This window comes from Triticum urartu, chromosome 3 (genome assembly GCF_003073215.2).
Source record: "Triticum urartu cultivar G1812 chromosome 3, Tu2.1, whole genome shotgun sequence".
Classification (NCBI taxonomy): Eukaryota; Viridiplantae; Streptophyta; class Magnoliopsida; order Poales; family Poaceae; genus Triticum; species Triticum urartu.
In genome coordinates this window covers 509177742-509199677 of record NC_053024.1, presented here as the reverse complement: position 1 = coordinate 509199677, position 21936 = coordinate 509177742, and the positions used below count along the sequence as shown (strand labels likewise).

General features: G+C 40.4%; 1 non-coding gene across 1 annotated transcript; it reads right to left on the bottom strand.

The window, feature by feature from the left end:
* Positions 1-16059: 16059 nt before the first annotated feature.
* On the bottom strand, positions 16060-16131 carry TRNAD-GUC. The gene has a single exon. It is a non-coding gene; the product is annotated as a tRNA-Asp (tRNA).
* Between the last annotated feature and the right edge of the window lie 5805 nt (positions 16132-21936).

The window sequence follows — 21936 nt, the reverse complement described above, 5'->3', positions numbered from 1 at the left end:
CGGAACCTGAGGATCATCCTCATAGCTGCCAAGAAAGATTATGTCCTACAAGCACCGCTAGGTGACGCACCTGTTCTCCCTGCAGAACAAGACGTTATGAACGCTTGGCAGGCACGTACCGATGACTACTCCCTCGTTCAGTGTGGCATGCTTTACAGCTTAGAGCCGGGGCTCCAAAAGCGTTTTGAGAGACACGGAGCATATGAGATGTTCGAAGAGCTGAAAATGGTTTTCCAAGCTCATGCCCGGGTCGAGAGATATCAAGTCTCCGACAAGTTCTTCAACTGTAAGATGGAGGAAAAACAGTTCTGTCAGTGAGCACATACTCACTATGTCTGGGTTGCATAACCGCTTGACTCAGCTGGGAGTTAATCTCCCGGATGATGCGGTCATTGAAAGAATCCTTCAGTCGCTTCCACCGAGCTACAAGAGCTTTGTGATGAACTTCAATATGCAGGGGATGGAAAAGACCATTCCTGAAGTATTTGCAATGCTGAAATCAGCAGAGGTAGAAGTCAAAAAGGAACATCAAGTGTTGATGGTGAATAAAACCACTAAGTTCAAGAAGGGCAAGGGTAAGAAAGCCTTCAAGAAGGACGGCAAGGGAGTTGCCGCGCCCGGCAAGCAAGCTGCTGGGAAGAAGCCAAAGAATGGACCCAAGCCCGAGACTGTGTGCTTTTATTGCAAGGGAAGTGGTCACTGGAAGCGGAACTGCCCCAAATACTTAGCGGACAAGAAGGCCGGCATCGCGAAAGGTATATGTGATATACATGTAATTGATGTGTACCTTACCAGTACTCGTAGTAGCTCCTGGGTATTTGATACCGGTGCGGTTGCTCACATTTGTAACTCAAAACAGGAGTTGTGGAATAAGCGGAGACTGGCAAAGGACGAGGTGACGATGCGCGTCGGGAATGGTTCCAAGGTCAATGTGATCGCCGTCGGCACGCTGCCTCTACATTTACCTTCGGGATTAGTTTTAAACCTTAATAATTGTTATTTAGTGCCAGCTTTGAGCATGAACATTGTATCAGGATCTCGTTTAATTCGAGATGGCTACTCATTTAAATCCGAGAATAATGGTTGTTCTATTTATATGAGAGATATGTTTTATGGTCATGCTTCGATGGTGAATGGTTTATTCTTAATGAATCTCGAGCGTAATGCTACACATGTTCATAGTGTGAGTACCAAAAGATGTAAGATTGATAATGATAGTCCCACATACTTGTGGCACTGCCGCCTTGGTCACATAGGTGTCAAACGCATGAAGAAGCTCCATGCTGATGGACTTTTAGACTCTCTTGATTATGAATCATTTGACACGTGCGAACCATGCCTCATGGGTAAAATGACCAAGACTCCGTTCTCAGGAACAATGGAGCGAGCAACCAACTTATTGGAAATCATACATACTGATGTGTGTGGTCCAATGAGTGTTGAGGCTCGCGGTGGCTATCGTTATGTTCTCACCCTCACTGATGACTTGAGTAGATATGGGTATGTCTACTTAATGAAACACAAGTCTGAGACCTTTGAAAAGTTCAAGGAATTTCAGAGTGAGGTTGAGAATCAACGTGACAGGAAAATCAAGTTCCTACGATCAGATCGTGGAGGAGAGTACTTGAGTCACGAGTTTGGCACACACTTAAGAAAATGTGGAATAGTTTCACAACTCACGCCGCCTGGAACACCTCAGCGTAATGGTGTGTCCGAACGTCGTAATCGCACTCTATTAGATATGGTGCGATCTATGATGTCTCTTACCGATTTACCGCTATCTTTTGGGGGCTATGCTTTAGATACTGCCGCATTCACTTTAAATAGGGCTCCGTCGAAATCCGTTGAGACGACACCGTATGAATTATGGTTTGGGAAGAAACCTAAGCTGTCGTTTCTAAAAGTTTGGGGATGCGATGCTTATGTCAAGAAACTTCAACCTGAAAAGCTCAAACCCAAGTCGGAAAAATGCGTCTTCATAGGATACCCTAAAGAAACTATTGGGTATACCTTCTACCTCAGATCCGAAGGCAAGATCTTTGTTGCCAAGAATGGATCATTTCTAGAGAAAGAGTTTCTCTCGAAAGAAGTAAGTGGGAGGAAAGTAGAACTTGATGAAGTATTACCTCTTGAACCGGAAAAGGGCGCAACTCAAGAAAATGTTCCTGAGGTGTCTGCACCGACTAGAGAGGAAGTTAATGATGATGATCAAGATACTTCTGATCAAGCTCCTACTGAAATTCGTAGGTCCACAAGGACACGTTCCGCACCAGAGTGGTACGGCAACCCTGTCTTGGAAATCATGTTGTTAGACAACGGTGAACCTTCGAACTATGAAGAAGCGATGGCGGGCCCGGATTCCGACAAATGGCTAGAAGCCATGAAATCCGAGATAGGATCCATGTATGAAAACGAAGTATGGAATTTGACTGACTTGCCTGTTGAGTGGCGAGCCATAGAAAATAAATGGATCTTTAAGAAGAAGACAGACGCGGATGGTAATGTGACCATCTATAAAGCTCGGCTTGTCGCTAAGGGTTATCGACAAGTTCAAGGGGTTGACTACGATGAGACTTTCTCACCGGTAGCGAAGCTGAAGTCCGTCCGAATCATGTTAGCGATTGCCGCATTGTATGATTATGAAATATGGCAAATGGACGTCAAAACGGCATTCCTTAATGGTTTCCTTAAGGAAGAATTGTATATGATGCAGCCGGAAGGTTTTGTCGATCCTAAGAATGCTGACAAGGTGTGCAAGCTCCAACGCTCGATTTATGGGCTGGTGCAAGCATCTCGGAGTTGGAACATTCGCTTTGATGAGATGATCAAAGCGTTTGGGTTTACGCAGACTTATGGAGAAGCCTGTGTTTACAAGAAAGTGAGTGGGAGCTCTGTAGCATTTCTCATATTATATGTAGATGACATACTTTTGATGGGAAATGATATAGAACTCTTGGACAACATAAAGGCCTACTTGAATAAGAGTTTTTCAACGAAGGACCTTGGAGAAGATGCTTATATATTAGGCATCAAGATCTACAGAGATAGATCAAGACGCCTCATGGGTCTTTCACAAAGCACATACCTTGACAAGATATTGAAGAAGTTCAATATGGATCAGTCTAAGAAGGGGTTCTTGCCTGTGTTGCAAGGTGTGAAATTGAGCTCAGCTCAATGTCCGACCACGGCAGAAGATATAGAAGAGATGAGTGCCATCCCCTATGCCTCAGCCATAGGTTCTATTATGTATGCCATGCTGTGTACCAGACCTGATGTAAACCTTGCCGTAAGTTTGGTAGGTAGGTACCAAAGTAATCCCGACAAGGAACACTGGACAGCGGTCAAGAATATCCTGAAGTACCTGAAAAGGACTAAGGAAATGTTTCTCGTTTATGGAGGTGACGAAGAGCTCGTCGTAAAGGGTTACGTCGACGCCAGCTTTGACACAGATCTGGATGACTCTAAGTCACAAACCGGATACGTGTATATTTTGAATGGTGGGGCAGTAAGCTGGTGCAGTTGCAAGCAGAGCGTCGTGGCGGGATCTACATGTGAAGCGGAGTACATGGCAGCCTCGGAGGCAGCACATGAAGCAATTTGGGTGAAGGAGTTCATCACCGACCTAGGAGTCATACCCAATGCGTCGGGGCCAATCAAGCTCTTCTGTGACAACACTGGAGCTATTGCTCTTGCCAAGGAGCCCAGGTTTCACAAGAAGACAAGGCACATCAAGCGTCGCTTCAACTCCATTCGTGAAAATGTTCAAGATGGAGACATGGATATTTGTAAAGTACACACGGACCTGAATGTAGAAGATCCGTTGACTAAACCTCTCCCTAGAGCAAAACATGATCAACACCAGAATTCCATGGGTGTTCGATTCATCACAATGTAACTAGATTATTGACTCTGGTGCAAGTGGGAGACTGTTGGAAATATGCCCTAGAGGCAATAATAAAAGCATTATTATTATATTTCCTTGTTCATGATAATTGTCTTTATTCATGCTATAATTGTGTTATCCGGAAATCGTAATACATGTGTGAATAATAGACACCAACATGTCCCTAGTAAGCCTCTAGTTGACTAGCTCGTTGATCAACAGATAGTCGTGGTTTCCTGACTATGGACATTGGATGTCATTGATAACGAGATCACATCATTAGGAGAATGATGTGATGGACAAGACCCAATCCTAAACATAGCACAAGATCGTATAGTTCGTTTGCTAGAGTTCTCCAATGTCAAGTATCCTTTCCTTAGACCATGAGATCGTGTAACTCCCGGATACCGTAGGTGTGCTTTGGGTGTACCAAACGTCACAACGTAACTGGGTGACTATAAAGGTATACTACGGGTATCTCCGAAAGTGTCTGTTGGGTTGACACGGATCAAGACTGGGATTTTTCACTCCGTATGACGGAGAGGTATCACTGGGCCCACTCGGTAATGCATCATCACAATGAGCTCAAAGTGACCAAGTGTCTGGTCACGGGATCATGCATTACGGTACGAGTAAAGTGACTTGCCGGTAACGAGATTGAACGAGGTATTGGGATACCGACGATCGAATCTCGGGCAAGTAACATACCGATTGACAAAGGGAATTGTATACGGGGTTGCTTGAATCCTCGAAATCGTGGTTCATCCGATGAGATCATCGAGGAGCATGTGGGAGCCAACATGGGTATCCAGATCCCGATGTTGGTTATTGACCGGAGAGTCGTCTCGGTCATGTCTACATGTCTCCCGAACCCGTACGGTCTACACACTTAAGGTTCGGTGACGCTAAGGTTGTAGGGATATGTATATGCAGTAACCCGAATGTTGTTCGGAGTCCCGAATGATATCCCGGACGTCACGAGGAGTTCCGGAATGGTCCGGAGGTAAAGAATTATATATAGGAAGTGCTATTTCGGGCATCGGGACAAGTTTCGGGGTCACCGGTATTGTACCGGGACCACCGGAAGGGTCCCGGGGGTCCACCGGGTGGGGCCACCTGCCCCGGGGGGCACATGGGCTATAGGGGGTGCGCCTTGGCCTATATGGGCCAAGGGCACCAGTCCCAAGAGGCCCATGCGCCTAGGGTTCAAGGAAGGGAAGAGTCCCAAAAGGGGAAGGCACCTCCTAGGTGCCTTGGGAAGGAGGGATTCCTCCCTTGGCCGCACCCCCCTAGGAGATTGGATCTCCTAGGGCCGCCCACCCCCCTTGGACTCCCTATATATAGTGGGGGAAGGAGGGCCTCTCAACCCACGCCTTTGGTGCCTCCCTCTCCCTCTCCAACACATCCTCCTCCTCCATAGTGCTTGGCGAAGCCCTGCCGGAGTACTGCAGCTCCACCACCACCACCGCCGTCGTGCTGATGTTGGAGCCATCTTCCTCAACCTCTCCTTCCCCCTTGCTGGATCAAGAAGAAGGAGACGTTACGCTGACCGTACGTGTGTTGAACGCGGAGGTGCCGTCCGTTCGGCGCTAGGATCTCCGGTGATTTGGATCACGTCGAGTACTCCTTCCTCATCCCCGTTCTTTGAACGCTTCCGCGCGTGATCTACAAAGTTATGTAGATGCAATCCAATCACTCGTTTCTAGATGAACTCCTAGATGGATCTTGGTGAAACCATAGGAAAATTTTTGTTTTCTGCAACGTTCCCCATCAGCTGCATCATCCCTTCCTCTTTGGGGAAAATCAACGCAATGCTCAAGAGGTAGCAAGAAGGATTTCTGGCGCCGTTGCCGGGGAGGTCTACGAAAAAGTCAACATACCAAGTACCCATCACATACCCTTATATCATGCATTACATTATTTGCCATTTGCCTCTCGTTTTCCTCTCCCCCCACTTCACCCTTGCCGTTTTATTCGCCCTCTCTCTCTTTATCCTCCCTCTCTATTTGCCTCTTTTTGCCCGCTTGCTTTTTGTTTGCTTGTGTGTTAGTTTGCTTGCTTGTCACGATGGCTCAAGATAATACTAAATTGTGTGACTTCACCAATACCAACAACAATGATTTTATTAGCACTCCGATTGCTCCTCTTACCGGTGCTGAATCTTGTGAAATTAATGCTGCTTTGCTGAATCTTGTCATGAAAGATCCGTTCTCCGGCCTTCCTAGTGAAGATGTCGCTACCCATCTAAATAGCTTCATTAATTTGTGTGACATGCAAAAGAAGAAAGATGTGGATAATGATATTGTTAAATTGAAGCTATTTCCTTTTTTGCTTAGAGATCGTGCTAAAGTTTGGTTTTCGTCTTTAAAAATAGTATTGATTCATGGAACAAGTGCAAAGATGCTTTTATCTCTAAGTATTTTCCTCCTACTAAGATCATCTCTCTTAGAAACGATATTATGAATTTTAAGCAACTTGATCATGAACATGTTGCACAAGCTTGGGAGAGAATGAAATTAATGATACGTAATTGCCCTACTCATGGTTTAAATTTGTGGATGATTATACAAAACTTTTATGCCGGATTGAATTTTGCTTCTGGAAATCTTTTAGATTCGGCCGCGGGAGGCACTTTTATGGAAATCACTTTAGGAGAAGCTACTAAACTCCTAGATAATGTTATGGTTAATTATTCTTAATGGCATACTGAAAGATCTACTAATAAAAAGGTGCATGCGATAGAAGAAATTAATGTTTTGAGTGGAAAGATGGATAAACTTATGAAATTATTTGCTAATAAGAGTGTTTCTTCTGATCCTAATGATATGCCCTTGTCTACTTTGATTGAGAATAATAATGAATTTATGGATGTGAATTTTGTTGGTAGGAACAATTTTGGTAACAACGCGTATAGAGGAAATTTCAATCCTAGGCCTTACCCTAGTAATCCCTCTAATAATTATGGTAACTCCTACAACAATTCTTATGGAAATTATAATAAGATGCCCTCTGATTTTGAATCTAATATTAAAGAATTTATTACTTCGCAAAAGAATTTTAACGCTATGATTGAAGAAAAATTGCTTAAGATTGATGATTTGGCTAGGAACGTTGATAGAATTGCTCTTGATGTTAATTCTTTGAAACTTAGATCTATTCCACCTAAGCATGATATCAATGAGTCTCTAAAATCCATGAGAATTTTCATTGATGAGTGCAAAGAAAGAACCGCTAGGATGCGTGCAAAGAAAGATGCCTTTATAAGAGTGTGGTCTTCTAGTTCCTATGAAAATAAAGATGAAGATCTAAAAGTAATTGATGTGTCCCCTATTAAATCTTTGTTTTGCAATATGAATCTTGATAATGATGAGACTGAATATGATCCACCTTTACCTGGAAGGCGTTCCAAGAATTCGGAATTTCTTGATCTTGATGCTAAATTTGATAAAAGTGAGATTGAAGAAATTAAAACCATAGATGTTGCTAAACCCACTATTATGGATTTCAAGGAATTTAACTATAAAAATTGCTCTTTGATTGATTTTATTTCCTTGTTGCAATCCGTGCTAAATTCTCCTCATGCTTATAGTCAAAATAAAGCGTTTACTAAACATATCGTTGATGCCTTGATGCAATCTTATGAAGAAAAACTTGAATTGGAAGTTTCTATCCCTAGAAAACTTTATGATGAGTGGGAACCAACTATTAAAATTAAAATTAAAGATCATGAATGCTATGCTTTATGTGATTTGGGTGCTAGTGTTTCCATGATTCCAAAGACTTTGTGTGATTTGTTAGGTTTCTGTGATTTTGATGATTGCTCTCTAAACTTGCACCTTGCGGATTCCACTATTAAGAAACCTATGGGAAGAATTAATGATGTTCTTATTGTTGAAAATAGGAATTATGTGCCTGTAGATTTTATTGTTCTTGACATAGATTGTAATCCTTGATGTCCTATTATTCTTGGTAGACCTTTCCTTAGAACGATTGGTGCAATTATTGATATGAAGGAAGGAAATATTAGATTCCAATTTCCATTAAGGAAAGTCATGGAACACTTTCCTAGAAAGAAGATTAAATTACCTTATGAATCTATTATGAGAGCCACTTATGGATTGCCTACCAAAGATGGCAATACTTAGATCTATTCTTGCTTGTTATGCCTAGCTAGGGGCGTTAAACGATAGCGCTTGTTGGGAGGCAACCCAATTTTATTTTTATTCCTTGCTTTTTGCTCCTGTTTAGTAATAAATAATTTATCTAGCCTCTGTTTTGATTGTGTTTTTTGTGTTTAATTAGTGTTTGTGCCAAGTAAAACCATTGGGAAGACTTGGGGAAAATCTTGTTGAACTTGCTGTAAAAAATAGAAACTTTAGCGCTCACGAGAACTGCTGTCATTTTTATTTGGAGAGTGATATTTAGTTAATTATTTTTGCAGATGATTAATAGATAAATTCCTCAAGTCCATAAATTTATTTTATAATTTTTGGTGTTTCAGATCTTGCGCTAGCTACAGATTACTACAGACTATTCTGTTTTTGACAGATTCTGTTTTTCGTGTGTTGTTTGCTTATTTTGATGAATCTATGGCTAGTAAAATAGTTTATAAACCATAGATAAGTTGGAATACAATAGTTATAACACCAATATAAATAAATAATGAGTTCATTACAGTACCTTGAAGTGATCTTTTATTTTCTTTCGCTAACGGAGCTCACGAGGTTTTCTACTTTAAGTTTTGTGTTGTGAAGTTTTCAAGAACAAGGAGTGGCAAGAGCCTAAGCTTGGGGACGCCCATGGCACCCCGAAGATAATCTAAGGACACCTAAAAGCCAAAGCTTGGGGATGCCCCGGAAGGCATCCCCTCTTTAGTCTACTTCTATCGGTAACTTTACTTGGAGCTATATTTTTATTTACCACATGATATGTGTTTTGCTTGGAGCGTCTTGTATGATTTGAGTCTTTGCTTGTTAGTTTACCACAATCATCCTTGCTGTACACACCTTTTGAGAGAGCCATACATGATTTGGAATTTGGTAGAATACTCTATGTGCTTCGCTTATATCTTTTGAGCTATATAATTTTGCTCTAGTACTTCACTTATATCTTTTAGAGCACGGTGGTGGATTTGTTTTATAGAAACTATTGATCTCTCATGCTTCACTTAGATTATTTTGAGAGTCTTAAATATCATGGTAATTTGCTTAAAATCTTAATATGCTTGGTATACAAGATTAATAATAAAACTTTCTTATGAGTGTGTTGAATACTATGATAAGTTTGATACTTGATAATTGTTTTTAGATATAGAGATGGTGATATTAAAGTCATGCTAGTTGAGTAGTTGTGAATTTGAGAAATACTTGTGTTGAAGCTTGTGATTCCTGTAGTATGCACATATGGTGAACCGTTATGTGATGAAGTCGGAGCATGATTTATTTATTGATTGTCTTCCTTATGAGTGGCGGTCGGGGACGAGCAATGGTTTTTTCCTACCAATCTATCCCCCTAGGAGCATGCGCGTAATACTTTGCTTTGATAACTTGTAGATTTTTGCAATAAGTATATGAGTTCTTTATGACTAATGTTGAGTCCATGGATTATACGCACTCTCACCCTTCCACCTTTGCTAGCCTCTCTAATACCGCGCACCTTTCGCCGGTATCATACACCCACCATATACCTTCCTCAAAACAGCCACCATACCTACCCATTATGGTTTTTCCATAGCCATTCCGAGATATATTGCCATGCAACTTTCCACCGTTCCGTTTATTATGACACACTCCATCATTGTCATATTGCTTAGCATGATCATGTAGTTGACATCGTATTTGTGGCAAAGCCACCATTCATAATTCTTTCATACATGTCAATCATAAGTCATTGCATATCCCGATACACCGCCAGAGGCATTCACATAGAGTCATATTTTGTTCTAAGTATCGAGTTGTAATTGTTGAGTTGTAAGAAAAATAAAAGTGTGATGATCATCATTATTAGAGCATTGTCCCAGTGAGGAAAGGATGATGGAGACTATGATTCTCCCACAAGTTGGGATGAGACTCTGGATGAAAAATAAATAAAAGAGGCCAAAGAAGCCCAAATAAAAAAAAGGGAGAAAGAAAAGAGGCCATAAAAAGGAGAAAAGGCCCAAAAATGAGAGAAAAAGAGAAAGGGACAATGTTACTATCCTTTTATCACACTTGTGTTTCAAAGTAGCACCATGATCTTCATAGTACAAAGTAGCACCATGATCTTCATAGTAGAGAGTCTCTCATGTTATCACTTTCATATACTAGTGGGAATCTTTCATTATAGAACTTGGCTTGTATATTCCAATGATGGGCTTCCTCAAATTGCCCTAGGTCTTCATGAGCAAGCAAGTTGGATGCACACCCACTTAGTTTCTTTTTGAGCTTTCATATACTTATAGCTCTAGTGCATCCGTTGCATGGCAATCCCTACTCACTCACATTGATATCTATTGATGGGCATCTCCATAGCCCGTTGATACACCCAATTGATGTGAGACTATATTCCCTTTTTTGTCTTCTCCACAACCACCATTCTATTCCACCTATAGTGCTATATCCATGGCTCACGCTCATGTATTGCGTGAAAAACAAAAAAGTTTTGAGAATGTCAAAAGTATGAAACAATTACTTGGCTAGTCATCGGTTGTGCATAATTTAAATGTTTTGTGTGGTGAAGATAGAGTATAGCCAGACTATATGATTTTGTAGGGATAACTTTCTTTAGCCATGTTATTTTGAGAAGACATAATTACTTTGTTAGTATGCTTTAAGTATTATTATTTTTATGTCAATATGAACTTTTGTCTTGAATCTTTCGGATCTGAATATTCATACCACAATTAAGAAGAATTACATTAAAATTATGCCAAGTAGCACTCCGCATCAAAAAATCTGTTTTTATCATTTACCTACTCGAGGACGAGCAGGAATTAAGCTTGGGGATGCTTGATACGTCTCCAACGTATCTATAATTCTTGATTGCTTCATGATATATTATCTACTGTTTTGGACATTATTGGGCTTTATTATCCACTTTTATATTATTTTTGGAACTAACCTATTAACCGGAGGCCCAACCCAAAATTGCTGTTTTTTGCCTGTTTTAGGGTTTCGAAGAAAAGGAATATCAAACGGAGTCCAAACGGAATGAAACCTTCGGGAATGTGATTTTTAGGAAGATTATTATCCGGGAGACTTGGACCCTACGTCAAGAAAGAAAACAGGAGGGCACGAGGTAGGGGGCGCGCCTACCCCCACCAAGCGCGCCCTCCACCCTCGTGGGCCCCCTATTGCTCCACCGATGTACTCCTTCCTCCTATATATACCTACGTACCCCCAAACGGTCAGATACGGAGCCAAAACCCTAATTTCACCGCCGTAACTTTCTGTATCCACGAGATCCCATCTTGGGGCCTATTCCGAAGCTCCATCGGAGGGGGCATCGATCACGGAGGGCTTCTACATCAATACCATAGCCTCTCCGATGAAGTGTGAGTAGTTTACCTCAGACCTACGGGTCCATAGTTAGTAGCTAGATGGCTTCTTCTCTCTTTTTGGATCTCAATACAATGTTCTCCCCCTCTCTTGTGAAGATCTATTCGATGTAATATTCTTTTTGCGGTATGTTTGTTGAGACCGATGAATTATGGGTTTATGATTAAGTCTATCTATGAATAATATTTGAATCTTCTTTGAATTCTTTTATGTATGATTGGTTATCTTTGCAAGTCTCTTCGAATTATCAGTTTGGTTTGGCCTACTAGATTGACCTTTCTTGCAATGGGAGAAGTGCTTAGTTTTGGGTTCAATCTTGCGGTGTCCTTTCCCGGTGCCAGTAAGGGCAGCAAGGCACGTCTTGTATTGTTGCCATCGAGGATAACAAGATGGGGTTTTCTTCATATTGCATGAGTCTATCCCTCTACATCATGTCATCTTGCTTAAGGTGTTACTCTATTTTTAACTTAATACTCTAGATGCATGCTGGATAGCGGTCGATGAGTGGAGTAATAGTAGTAGATGTAGGCAGGAGTCGGTCTACTTGTCTCGGACGTGATGCCTATATACATGATCATACCTAGATATTCTTATAACTATGCTCAATTCTGTCAATTGCTCAACAGTAATTTGTTCACCCACCGTAGAATACTTATGCTCTCGAGAGAAGCCACTAGTGAAACCTATGGCCCCCGGGTCTATCTTTATCATATTGATCTCCTACTACTTAGTTATTTCCTTTGCTATTTACTTTGCCTTTATTTTATTTTGCATCTTTATCATAAAAATACCAAAAATATTATCTTAACATATCTATCAGATCTCACTCTCGTAAGTGACCCTATTGGGATTGACAACCCCTATTTGCGTTGGTTGCGAGGATTTATTTATTTTGTGCAGGTGCGAGGGACTCGCGCGTAGCCTCCTACTGGATTGATACCTTGGTTCTCAAAAACTGAGGGAAATACTTACGCTACTTTGCTGCATCATCCCTTCCTCTTCGGGGAAACCAACGCGGTGCTCAAGAGGTAGCATATATCAATATCGATAATATCAATTTGGTAGCATTAGATTCATCTTGAAATGAATTTTCAAATTTACTTATTTAGTATTATGGATGTTGATATTTTTAGCTCTGAACTTGGTCGAAGCTAAAGAGAATTTGAGTTTTCAAAAAACAAATACACCTTATATTTTGGAACTTAGTAAGTATTTGGTACGACGAGTGTGGGACATGATCGAGTCTGTTTTTCATTGGACCCCGATAAGTATCACACGTGAGGCACGAAGCAACTTGAGCCAAACGCCTCGTCACCATTGTGTGCCATGTCACTGCATGCATGCAAAAATAATGAAACTGATGATGTCTACGGGAATCTTTTTGATTTTCAGTTTTTAAATTATTTTATCTCTTAAATTAAAAATCCAATTAAAAAACCATTTTCACCGTTAAATCCGTCGCGACGAGATCTACGAAACTAGATCTCATATTGATATGTTCCGATGACTTTTTTTATTAAAAGTTGTCATGTCTATTGCACATAAATTGCTATGACATTTACACTGAAGTTACCTGATATGTTTCAACTACTTTTCTTTTTTACATTTAATTTTTTTTACATGTTATAAAAAAAGGGAATTAAGAAACTAAACTTGTCATGATGAATTACTAATATTTGCCATGGTTCATAATTAAAAGGAAATATGTCATCAATTACTTTAAAAACGCATGGTCACTGACTCAAATTTGGCATGAACCATAAACTAAAATTACCATGGTGAATTACTTAAATTTCCATGATACACGTACTAGACTTGCCATGGTTCATACAAAAAAATTACCATGGTGAAAATACTAAAATTGTGATGCTCTATAAACTAAATTTGCCATGATGAATTACTAAAAATTGCCATGATCCATGAAGTAAATTTGTCGTGGTTAATTACTATAAATTGCCATGGTCAACTAATAAAATTCATGGTAAAAAATAATTGAAATACAATGTTAGCTTTAAAATCTAGAAGAAAAAATATATGAAACGTATCATGACAATTTTAGTGTAAATATTATGGCAACTTCAGTGTAAACATCATGACAACTTTTGGCCTAAAAAAAGTCGTCGAAACATATTAATATGGGATCTAGTTGTGAAGATCTCGTTGAGACGGATTTAATGATGAAAACGAATGTTTAATCAGATTTTTTGCTTAGGAGATCAAACATTTTTATGTCTGAAAAACAAAAAAAAACTGCTGATGTCATATGTTGTGGGAAAATGGATGGTAATGGAGGCATTTGGGCCATGTTACTTCGTGCCATATGTGTGGCACTTATCATTTGGGTTGCCTCAAAAAAAACTTATCATTTGGGTTTTCTTTTTATTATAATGTGGTGTTTCGGTGGTCCTTTTCATGTTGTGATTATGTGTTATCTGCTTTCTGCATCCATGTCTGCATATATTATATTTAAGCTAGAATATCGTAGGTTGACATTTCCTTTTCTAGGTAGTGAGAGGATGTGTGGGATTGGTATGTTTTTATAGGCTGATTGCCGCCTATTGATTCAAAAAACCGTTGACCTGGTCAAAATCATAAACCAAATCTAAAATTGAATAGTTCAAATTAATGGGAGAGCTTGAAAATTAGGGAGCATAATGTATTATAAAATTGAATGAGAGAGCTCCTTGAGAAATGACTGACCCAGTCAAAATCTGTTGACCCAGAAGACCTTAATTGATTATGAGGCCGTAAAAATTAAGAAGCATAGTGAACTAAAAATTTTGAATGAGAGAGCTCCTTAATAAATTGTTGATCCGGTCAAAATCGGGTTGCCCAATTCCAGATTGAAGACCTTAATTGGCTGTGAGGCCTTAAAAATTAGGGAGCATATTGTATTTATAGATAGACTTATAAGGGCATGTATAGTGGCTAATAAGATGGTCTTATCTTAATCATGCCATGTAATCTAGAGAAAACAATAGATGTACAATAGTTACCTTTTAATATTATCTCTAAGAAATCATCTCTTAATTAAAAGATGACAAGTATTTTTGTCTGATTTCTCTTTCCTCCACCTCGGCGGACATCTTATGTGGCACTCTTAAGGCAGCACCGTTGTACAAACCTTAAGTCAAAAAATACGCTTATGCCCCGGAGAAATCTTCGGTATGATTGACTTAGGACGCAATACATGGCCAGCAGCAAAGAGGCAGACCACCTACAACCAATAAAAAGAGATGTCAAAATGAGAAGGAAGATAAAGGAGGAAGAGGGAAGTATCTCTGTTGCCCAAAACAGAACTAGATACTCCCTAAAAGAAAGTAGATCTATAGATACAAAACATGGTTCAAAATGTGACAACGATTACACAAAGGTCTTTCAAGTGTCGCCATGTTACAATTACATAATTCAACAAGAATAAATTATATCTTTTAATATATTAAATGTATATGACTTTATCAGATAATACTCCCTCCATGGCGAATAGCTGACATCGGTCCTTGGTATTCATGTTCCATGATAGAAAAAATTGTAGTCATATGTTAGCGGAAATTATAAATTTGATATGATACAAATCATTCATGAGAGATGATACTTTTTCACCTTACTAATTATCACCTAACATAAAAAATTGTAGGCATATGATACTTTTTCACCTTACTAACTATCACATAATATAAAAACTTATCACCTTATTTTAATTAGTAAGGTGAAAAAGTATGATTTGTTTTCCATTCGATGTGAGTAATGACCCTCCCAATAACAGAATTAATATTTTAATTAAAATATGATAAAAGTTTTGTTCGTCGCCGAAAGTAGGTGTGTGTATCTTCAGTCAGGGCCAACTAATGAGCCTCTTTTTTCATAATTTCTTCTATGTCACTGGCGACGTCCTACGAATTGGAAGACGTTGCAATGTGATTTTGTTCTTTAAATCCTTTTTCGTTTGATGAAGGATAGTTTGATGCGGCTCCGTCAAGGAACTTGTGAGGATTGTGTCCCCCTCCTCTCTATGGTCGTAGTTGGGATTATCTTCTACCCCCTTCCCCTCGGTGTTAGCTTCTCTAGGAGGGAGATATGTTCAAATCGTGGTTCTCGGTGTCTCCATGTTGTTGCTTCTTCAAGCTTTTGGGTTTCAACAAGATTGCTTCGCTGATACGGAGGCCCGGAGACGACAACATGCATTGCTCACGTTGCGCCGCCGATAAATGCAAAAGGAATACGGCTTTGGTTTCTTCAATAACTTGTTTGTAATTTCTTTGTTCTTGTAAGAAATCCTTGTAAGGGTTGGTTTATCTAATATTACATTCGACCTTTCGCAAATATTTACACATCAGTATGTTCATCAAACCATTTTTCTTTCGTTAAGCTATTATGATTAAAATTATTTACACTTCCATGCTAAGTTGTAATGATGGTGTATGTGTGGGCGCACGCGTAAGAGTGTATGAACGTTAATTTTTCATAAATAGGACCATCATATTGATAGTATGTTCATTAAACCATTTTTCCTTTTTTTAATATACAAAATCTGGATTGAGAGCACAACTTTTCACCAAATTATGTAGTACTGGCAGTCTTCCATCCATCCTGTGCTTGGAAGGGAAATGAAGTCCCGAATGGGGAAAAAATGTAAAAAAACGCCGTTGCCGGGGATCGAACCCGGGTCACCCGCGTGACAGGCGGGAATACTTACCACTATACTACAACGACTTTGATGCTGTTTTTACAAGTCTACTTTTCTAAGTTGTAATTCTTACGAAAGCATATTCAGAGCATCAAAGCTGTCTCCGAACTGTCCGCTGAGCATCCGCACATCCCAGTAGCATATTCTCACATCCCAGCTTCCACTCTTTGCTTTACTACTGGATCGTTATCAGTTTCCGACTCACTATGTTCGGTTGCTCTGGTTGTGCGACCACTCTCCACTCTTCTCCGGTGCAGATTTGCAGCCTCCGGAGGCTACTGGAAGCCTTGTAGCCTTTACCTGTGAGTAATCTGGTTTCTTTTATTCCATTCCCTTGCTTGTTCTACTTGGTAAAGTTCATGTAGTTTCAGAGCTCACCTTAGCTTCCGCTTAAGTTTGTGTGGTTTCATTGTTCTCTGTTGCTTAGTTTGGATCGGTTTCTCCTTAGAGGCTCTTTCCCTCTGATGGGGAAGCAGGATTCAAGTCCGAGAGCTAGATTGCCAAATTTTAACAGCGCTGTAAACCTTACTGTAGTGGGGCTGAGCAACCCCTCTCCTCCGCTCTCGAGTGCTCCCGGCATGCCTCCTAATGTACGAGCCGGCGGACCTCTAACTTTGTATTTCACCTACCTATCAATGCAATGATACACACCCAGGCGTATTGGAGAAAAAGAAGATTGCCAAATTTTAGTTCTTGCCTTTTTGTAAATTGATGACTTGCTCTAGTATTTTAAAGATACTTTAGAATCAATAATGTAGAGAAACATGCGTCAGAAGCTTGATCTTGTGTGGAAGTGTCTTTTTGTATGTTCTGCTCGCAGAAGGTGTTTCTGTGCAGCAACAATTTCTTCTTTGTGCGAATTGCGAAAGCAAGGAATTCCCTATTTGCCGCTTGTTTCGTAGAACTGTCGACGCTACGTCGCTAGCAATCCGATCTGGGCCGGCCCATTTTAACAGCCAATCGCTCCCGGTTTTAGAAACCTTCTTGAAGGTTCCAGCTGGGTTTATACAGGTTCGGGGAACCTTCTAGAAAGTTCTAGAACCAGTTTTTTCTATTTTACTTCTTTATTGGTCTTTCTTTTTCTTTTCTGTTTTCTTTTCTATTTTTTTGTTTCTTTGTAAAATTTTCGTTTCCCCTTTCCTTTTTTTCTTTTTCAAGTCCATTTCTTTTCAAACTTGAAAAAAAAATGTTTGGAATTTCAAAATATGTTCTCATTTTCACAATTTGTTCATAAACTTCACAAAATGTTTGCAGTTTCAAAATTTTCATGATTTAAAAAAAATGTTCATATCTACAAAATTTGTTCAAAAATGTAAAAGAAATGTTCACTTTCCAAAATTTTGTTCACAATTTTGAAAAAATGTTCTGTTTTTTCCAAAATTTGTAAAGAAATTCCAATATATTCAGAGAATTTCCAGTAATGTTCGCACTTCCAAAAATTATTGAAAATTTTAAAAATTCCACATTCTCTAATTTTTGTTTACAAGATAAAAAAAGTTGAGCGAAATTCATTTTTTGTTGTTTTAATTTTTTGTTCTTCTTTCTAAACAATGTTTAAAATACCTATTTTTGTTCATCTTTGAAAAAAAATGTTCTAAAATTGAAAATGTTGATTTTAGAAAATTTATTCGTGCTTTCTAGAAAAATGTTTCTTTTTTGACATTCTAAACAATATCTAAAATATAAGAACTTTTTTATAAAATTCCTGTAGAATTTTATTAAAATGTGAATATGTTTTGATTTATGAATAAAAGTTGAAAAAATGTCAATTTTCTGAAATTTTGAACGAATTTTTTAAAGTGCTAATATTTTTTTGAAAATGATAAATAAACTTGAAAAAATAAAATAAAGGAAAAAGGAAAAAACAAATAACAGGAATATAAAAGAAAAAGAAACATGGGAAAAAGACCAGTTCTACAGTACACTGGTCATCGTTGATCCCTCTTATAACCTTTGTAATTGGACAGTGTAGGTCGTCAGGTCGTCTTGCTAGGGACGAGCACTTACTAGCGTGGGGTGCAGGTTCGATCTCTCGCTCCATTTTTTTCTTGAACAGTTTCCGGCACGATAAGAGGCCGGCCCGGTTTTAGAAACCTTCTTGAAAGCAACACTTCTCAAGCTCCCTGAAAGTCGTGGGGTGCAGGTGCGCGCGCCAGTTGGAGGCAAAGCACGTCGTATGCTCTCCCTGAAAGCAACACTTCTCAAGCTCCAAAAACCACAATGGACGAGCTCTGGCCCATTAAGGCATGGCGCAGCCCATCTTCAAAGCTAAGGCCCACATGCAAAATATAAATCAGAACAAAAACCCAATTATATTTCTAAAAACATGTTGCGCTAAAAAATTACTAAAATGGTAGTTATAAAAAAAATAGAAAAAATCGTTTAAGAAGAAACCTGACTTGGCACCTGCGTTTTCGTAATTTTCTATATTTGTTTTAGGAATTGCGCAGATTTTGTGTATATATAAACCGATCGTTTAAATTTGCCAACGGTTTTTATCATTGTGTCGTCTAGATATATCGGAAATTGAAACTCCCGTTAATAGGTTTCGGTGATTTCGTTTGACGCACAAGTGTAGTTCTCATGTTGGTGAGTCCACTTCTTGCATTAGTATATATTTGATGTTATGGTGTGTTTGTGCTTCCATGTTAGTGTACACTTTTTGTTAACAAGGCTAAAGTGTACACTTTTTACATTGGTGTGCATTTTCCCGGTGCTAATATGTGTTTTTCTCATGCACAACACATGTTGGCGCAAGCATGCCCTGCTCGTCTCCCTTGTGCTTCTTATGTCTAAAAAATGTTTTTGGATATTGCTCATACTATTGATCAATGAAGCTGCTCGGTTCATAACAAAAATAAACTAGCGTTCTACTATGTTCCTATGGTTATACAAAGGTGTTATTCTTGGCCTCATTTGTAACTCACTGGGTCATGGCAAAGTGGCCAACGTCAGACTGAAATTTCTCTCATCTAGATGTTTATATAGAAATGAATGAAAAAATGACTGCCGTATTGTAGTGAGGTTTGATCGGCAATATTGTCATGATTATAAGGAAACGCACACTTCAATGTGGTATGAGGCGTATTTTGATTAAATTTTGACCAATAATTCAATTAGCATATTGATAATGGAGCGCAAACCACAATTACAAGTAATTTCTATCTCTACTATTTTAAAAAAAACGTAAAGTTCCCATTTCACCTTTCTTCCCACCGCCCTTTCTAAACCAATTCCACTTTAATTTACTTACTAAATTTCTAATCAAAATATAAGGGAATTCATGGTCAAAATTTTATGAACTTTTATTTATCTCTACTACTTAAAAAGAACGTAAGGTTCCCATTTCACCTTTCTTCCCACCGCTCCTTCGTCCAACCTTCCATGTATATGATAATCAATCGTCTTAATTTACTTACCTTCTGAACCAATTCCATTTTAATTTACTTATCAAATTTCTAATCAAAATATAAGGTAATTCATGGTCAAAATTTGATGAACATTTATTTACATAATCGCATTATTATTGACAGGTAAATCATAATTTAATGTATTAGAATATTTATATCCCCGTTGCAACGCACGGGCATTGCTCTAGTTACTTTAAAAGGAGAAGCATCATTTTTGAGGTACACACTGATTGAGTTGGTCGAAATAGTATTTTCAAGAACCAAAATACTCCATGTATAACCGAAGCACTTCCCTGCATAATTTAGTTAGTTATTTTCACAAACAAATATCTAAGAAAATTTGACGCTTCAACGGAGAAATGAAATAAGATTGTACTTCTAGAAAGAACAATCCACGAAACATGAAGCTTAGTCTTAGCATAGAGACATCGTAGTTTACTAAAACCACTCTTCCCCGCATCTGCATCGTTCCACGGCGGACCCTAGCCGCCGAAGCCCTCAACTCTCGTGCTCCCCTCCTCCCCTTGCCATCCTCAGATGATGCCAGCGAAATAAGCCCGCGTGGCAGGCGGCGACAAGGCGTTCTCCTCATGTTGTGTGAGCATCTCGGGTGGAGTGAGGCTCGATCATCTACATCGATTATGTGTCGGCATCCTAATGTTGGTGACTTGATCCTCTCCTTGCGTCACTCCTCCAACGGGTAGGCCCTGACACGCCTGGTGGTGTGCTGGGCTGCCCTGACTTCGATCCACCAGCCCCGTTTGACGGATTGGGGTGGGGTGGCACCTCGTGCTCGGGAGATGCATCGGGTCACTTGCGCTCGAGATGTTTGCTCCTTGACATGCCACGTTGTGGTGGATGAGCGCCCAATTTGGCTGGTTTTCCTGTCGGATCCGGCTCATTGGCTTGTTGATGATGAGGTTGGTGGCATTGCCTCTGCGTCAAGGTGTGTACGGGCTAGTGGTGGCGCTTGTGTTGCTATGAGTGAAAGCCACCGACGGCGGCGACGCTCATGGGCGTCGTTATCCTCATTGGGGTGGGCGAACTCTTGGGTGAAGATTCTGCTGCAGGATCGGGCGACGACATCGTTTCTGTGTTGTTTTTATCTCTCTGTGACATCGTCCTGGAGATCTTAATCCCTTTTGCGCTTCCTTGGTATTGGATGTGCATGACATCGTGGTTGGTAGGCGCCTTGTGTGACGATGATGGCCGTAGCAAGATGAGCAGGGGCGCGGCTTTGCCTTTGCCGCTGGTTATTTGACATGTTCCTAACTCCTAAGGGTGAAATGGGAGTTGCAAGATGTCGGGAAACACAGCAACAACGATGTCGTGTGATGAGTAACTGGGACCCCGTTGGTGCTGGGTGTGCTCCTTTTCTCCCGCGTAACTTGTCATCAAGTCAGAGCTGCCTAGCCCTCGGCATGTTGGGGTTGATTGTTTGGCATAGGCCAGTAAGATTTATGTGGTTCGCTCGATCAGAGAGTTCTTGGGTGGTTGCCCGCAGTGAAGTCGGAATCTCTTATCCTGGGGCAATGATGACAATGACGCTTTACAGACATCCTCGACGACATTCCTCCTTGTGGTAGTGTGTGTGCCGATCATGTGGATAGTCAGGTCAACCGAGTGCCTTGTCTTGAGGGCGTACTGTGATGGTGTCTGGTTCTGTATTAGTTAACCAGGCAACTCTTTTTTAGCGAATGGATACCTCAAGGCTTAAAAAATGCATTTGCTAAACATCAGTACATGGGAAAATTCGACGTGGCAGAAATTTTGCTTTGCGCGAGTCCGAGCGACAACAACAAGCGTTGACCCCGGTGAGTCCAAGACGTGGACAAGCGGAAGCAAGCTATAGCCGACGGGAGCGAGTTTAAAACTTGATGGTGCGGTGGTGCGGGTTCGTCACCAAAGTTGCTGCAAATCAAGAAGAGGGGCTTAGAGGGATGGCCACTAGAGATATCGGACAAAACAGTGGTCTAAGAGGTCAAGGGAAGGGCGGGGTAACGAGGCGGTGTGTGGCGGCGTCCGCCCACCCTGGGAAGGGGGGGGGGGAGTTGGCTGTTAGGACTAGGTCGGGGGGGAGGGGGGGGGAGGGAGGGGTCGTGCGCGTGGGAGAAAGTAGAAGAGCATGTGGCAGCGTGATCATGGCTGTTGGTTGATGATTCAGTGGCTATGAAAATTGTTTCACGCACCTGACCGTATGGGCGGTCAAAAAACAATAATCCATGAATCCGTGTTTTTTTTATGAAAAAACCTTAGCCACCAAGTTATGTGCTCCTCCAAGTCGTCCCATTCGACTTCCTTGGCCGCGTCGTTGCTCAAGAAGCTTCTGCCCGAGACGACAAGACTACCTTCGCGCCGACGGATGTCGGCCCCGCACCACGTGTCACAGCTCCGCTCAACGCACCCTCGCGATCTCCTCCG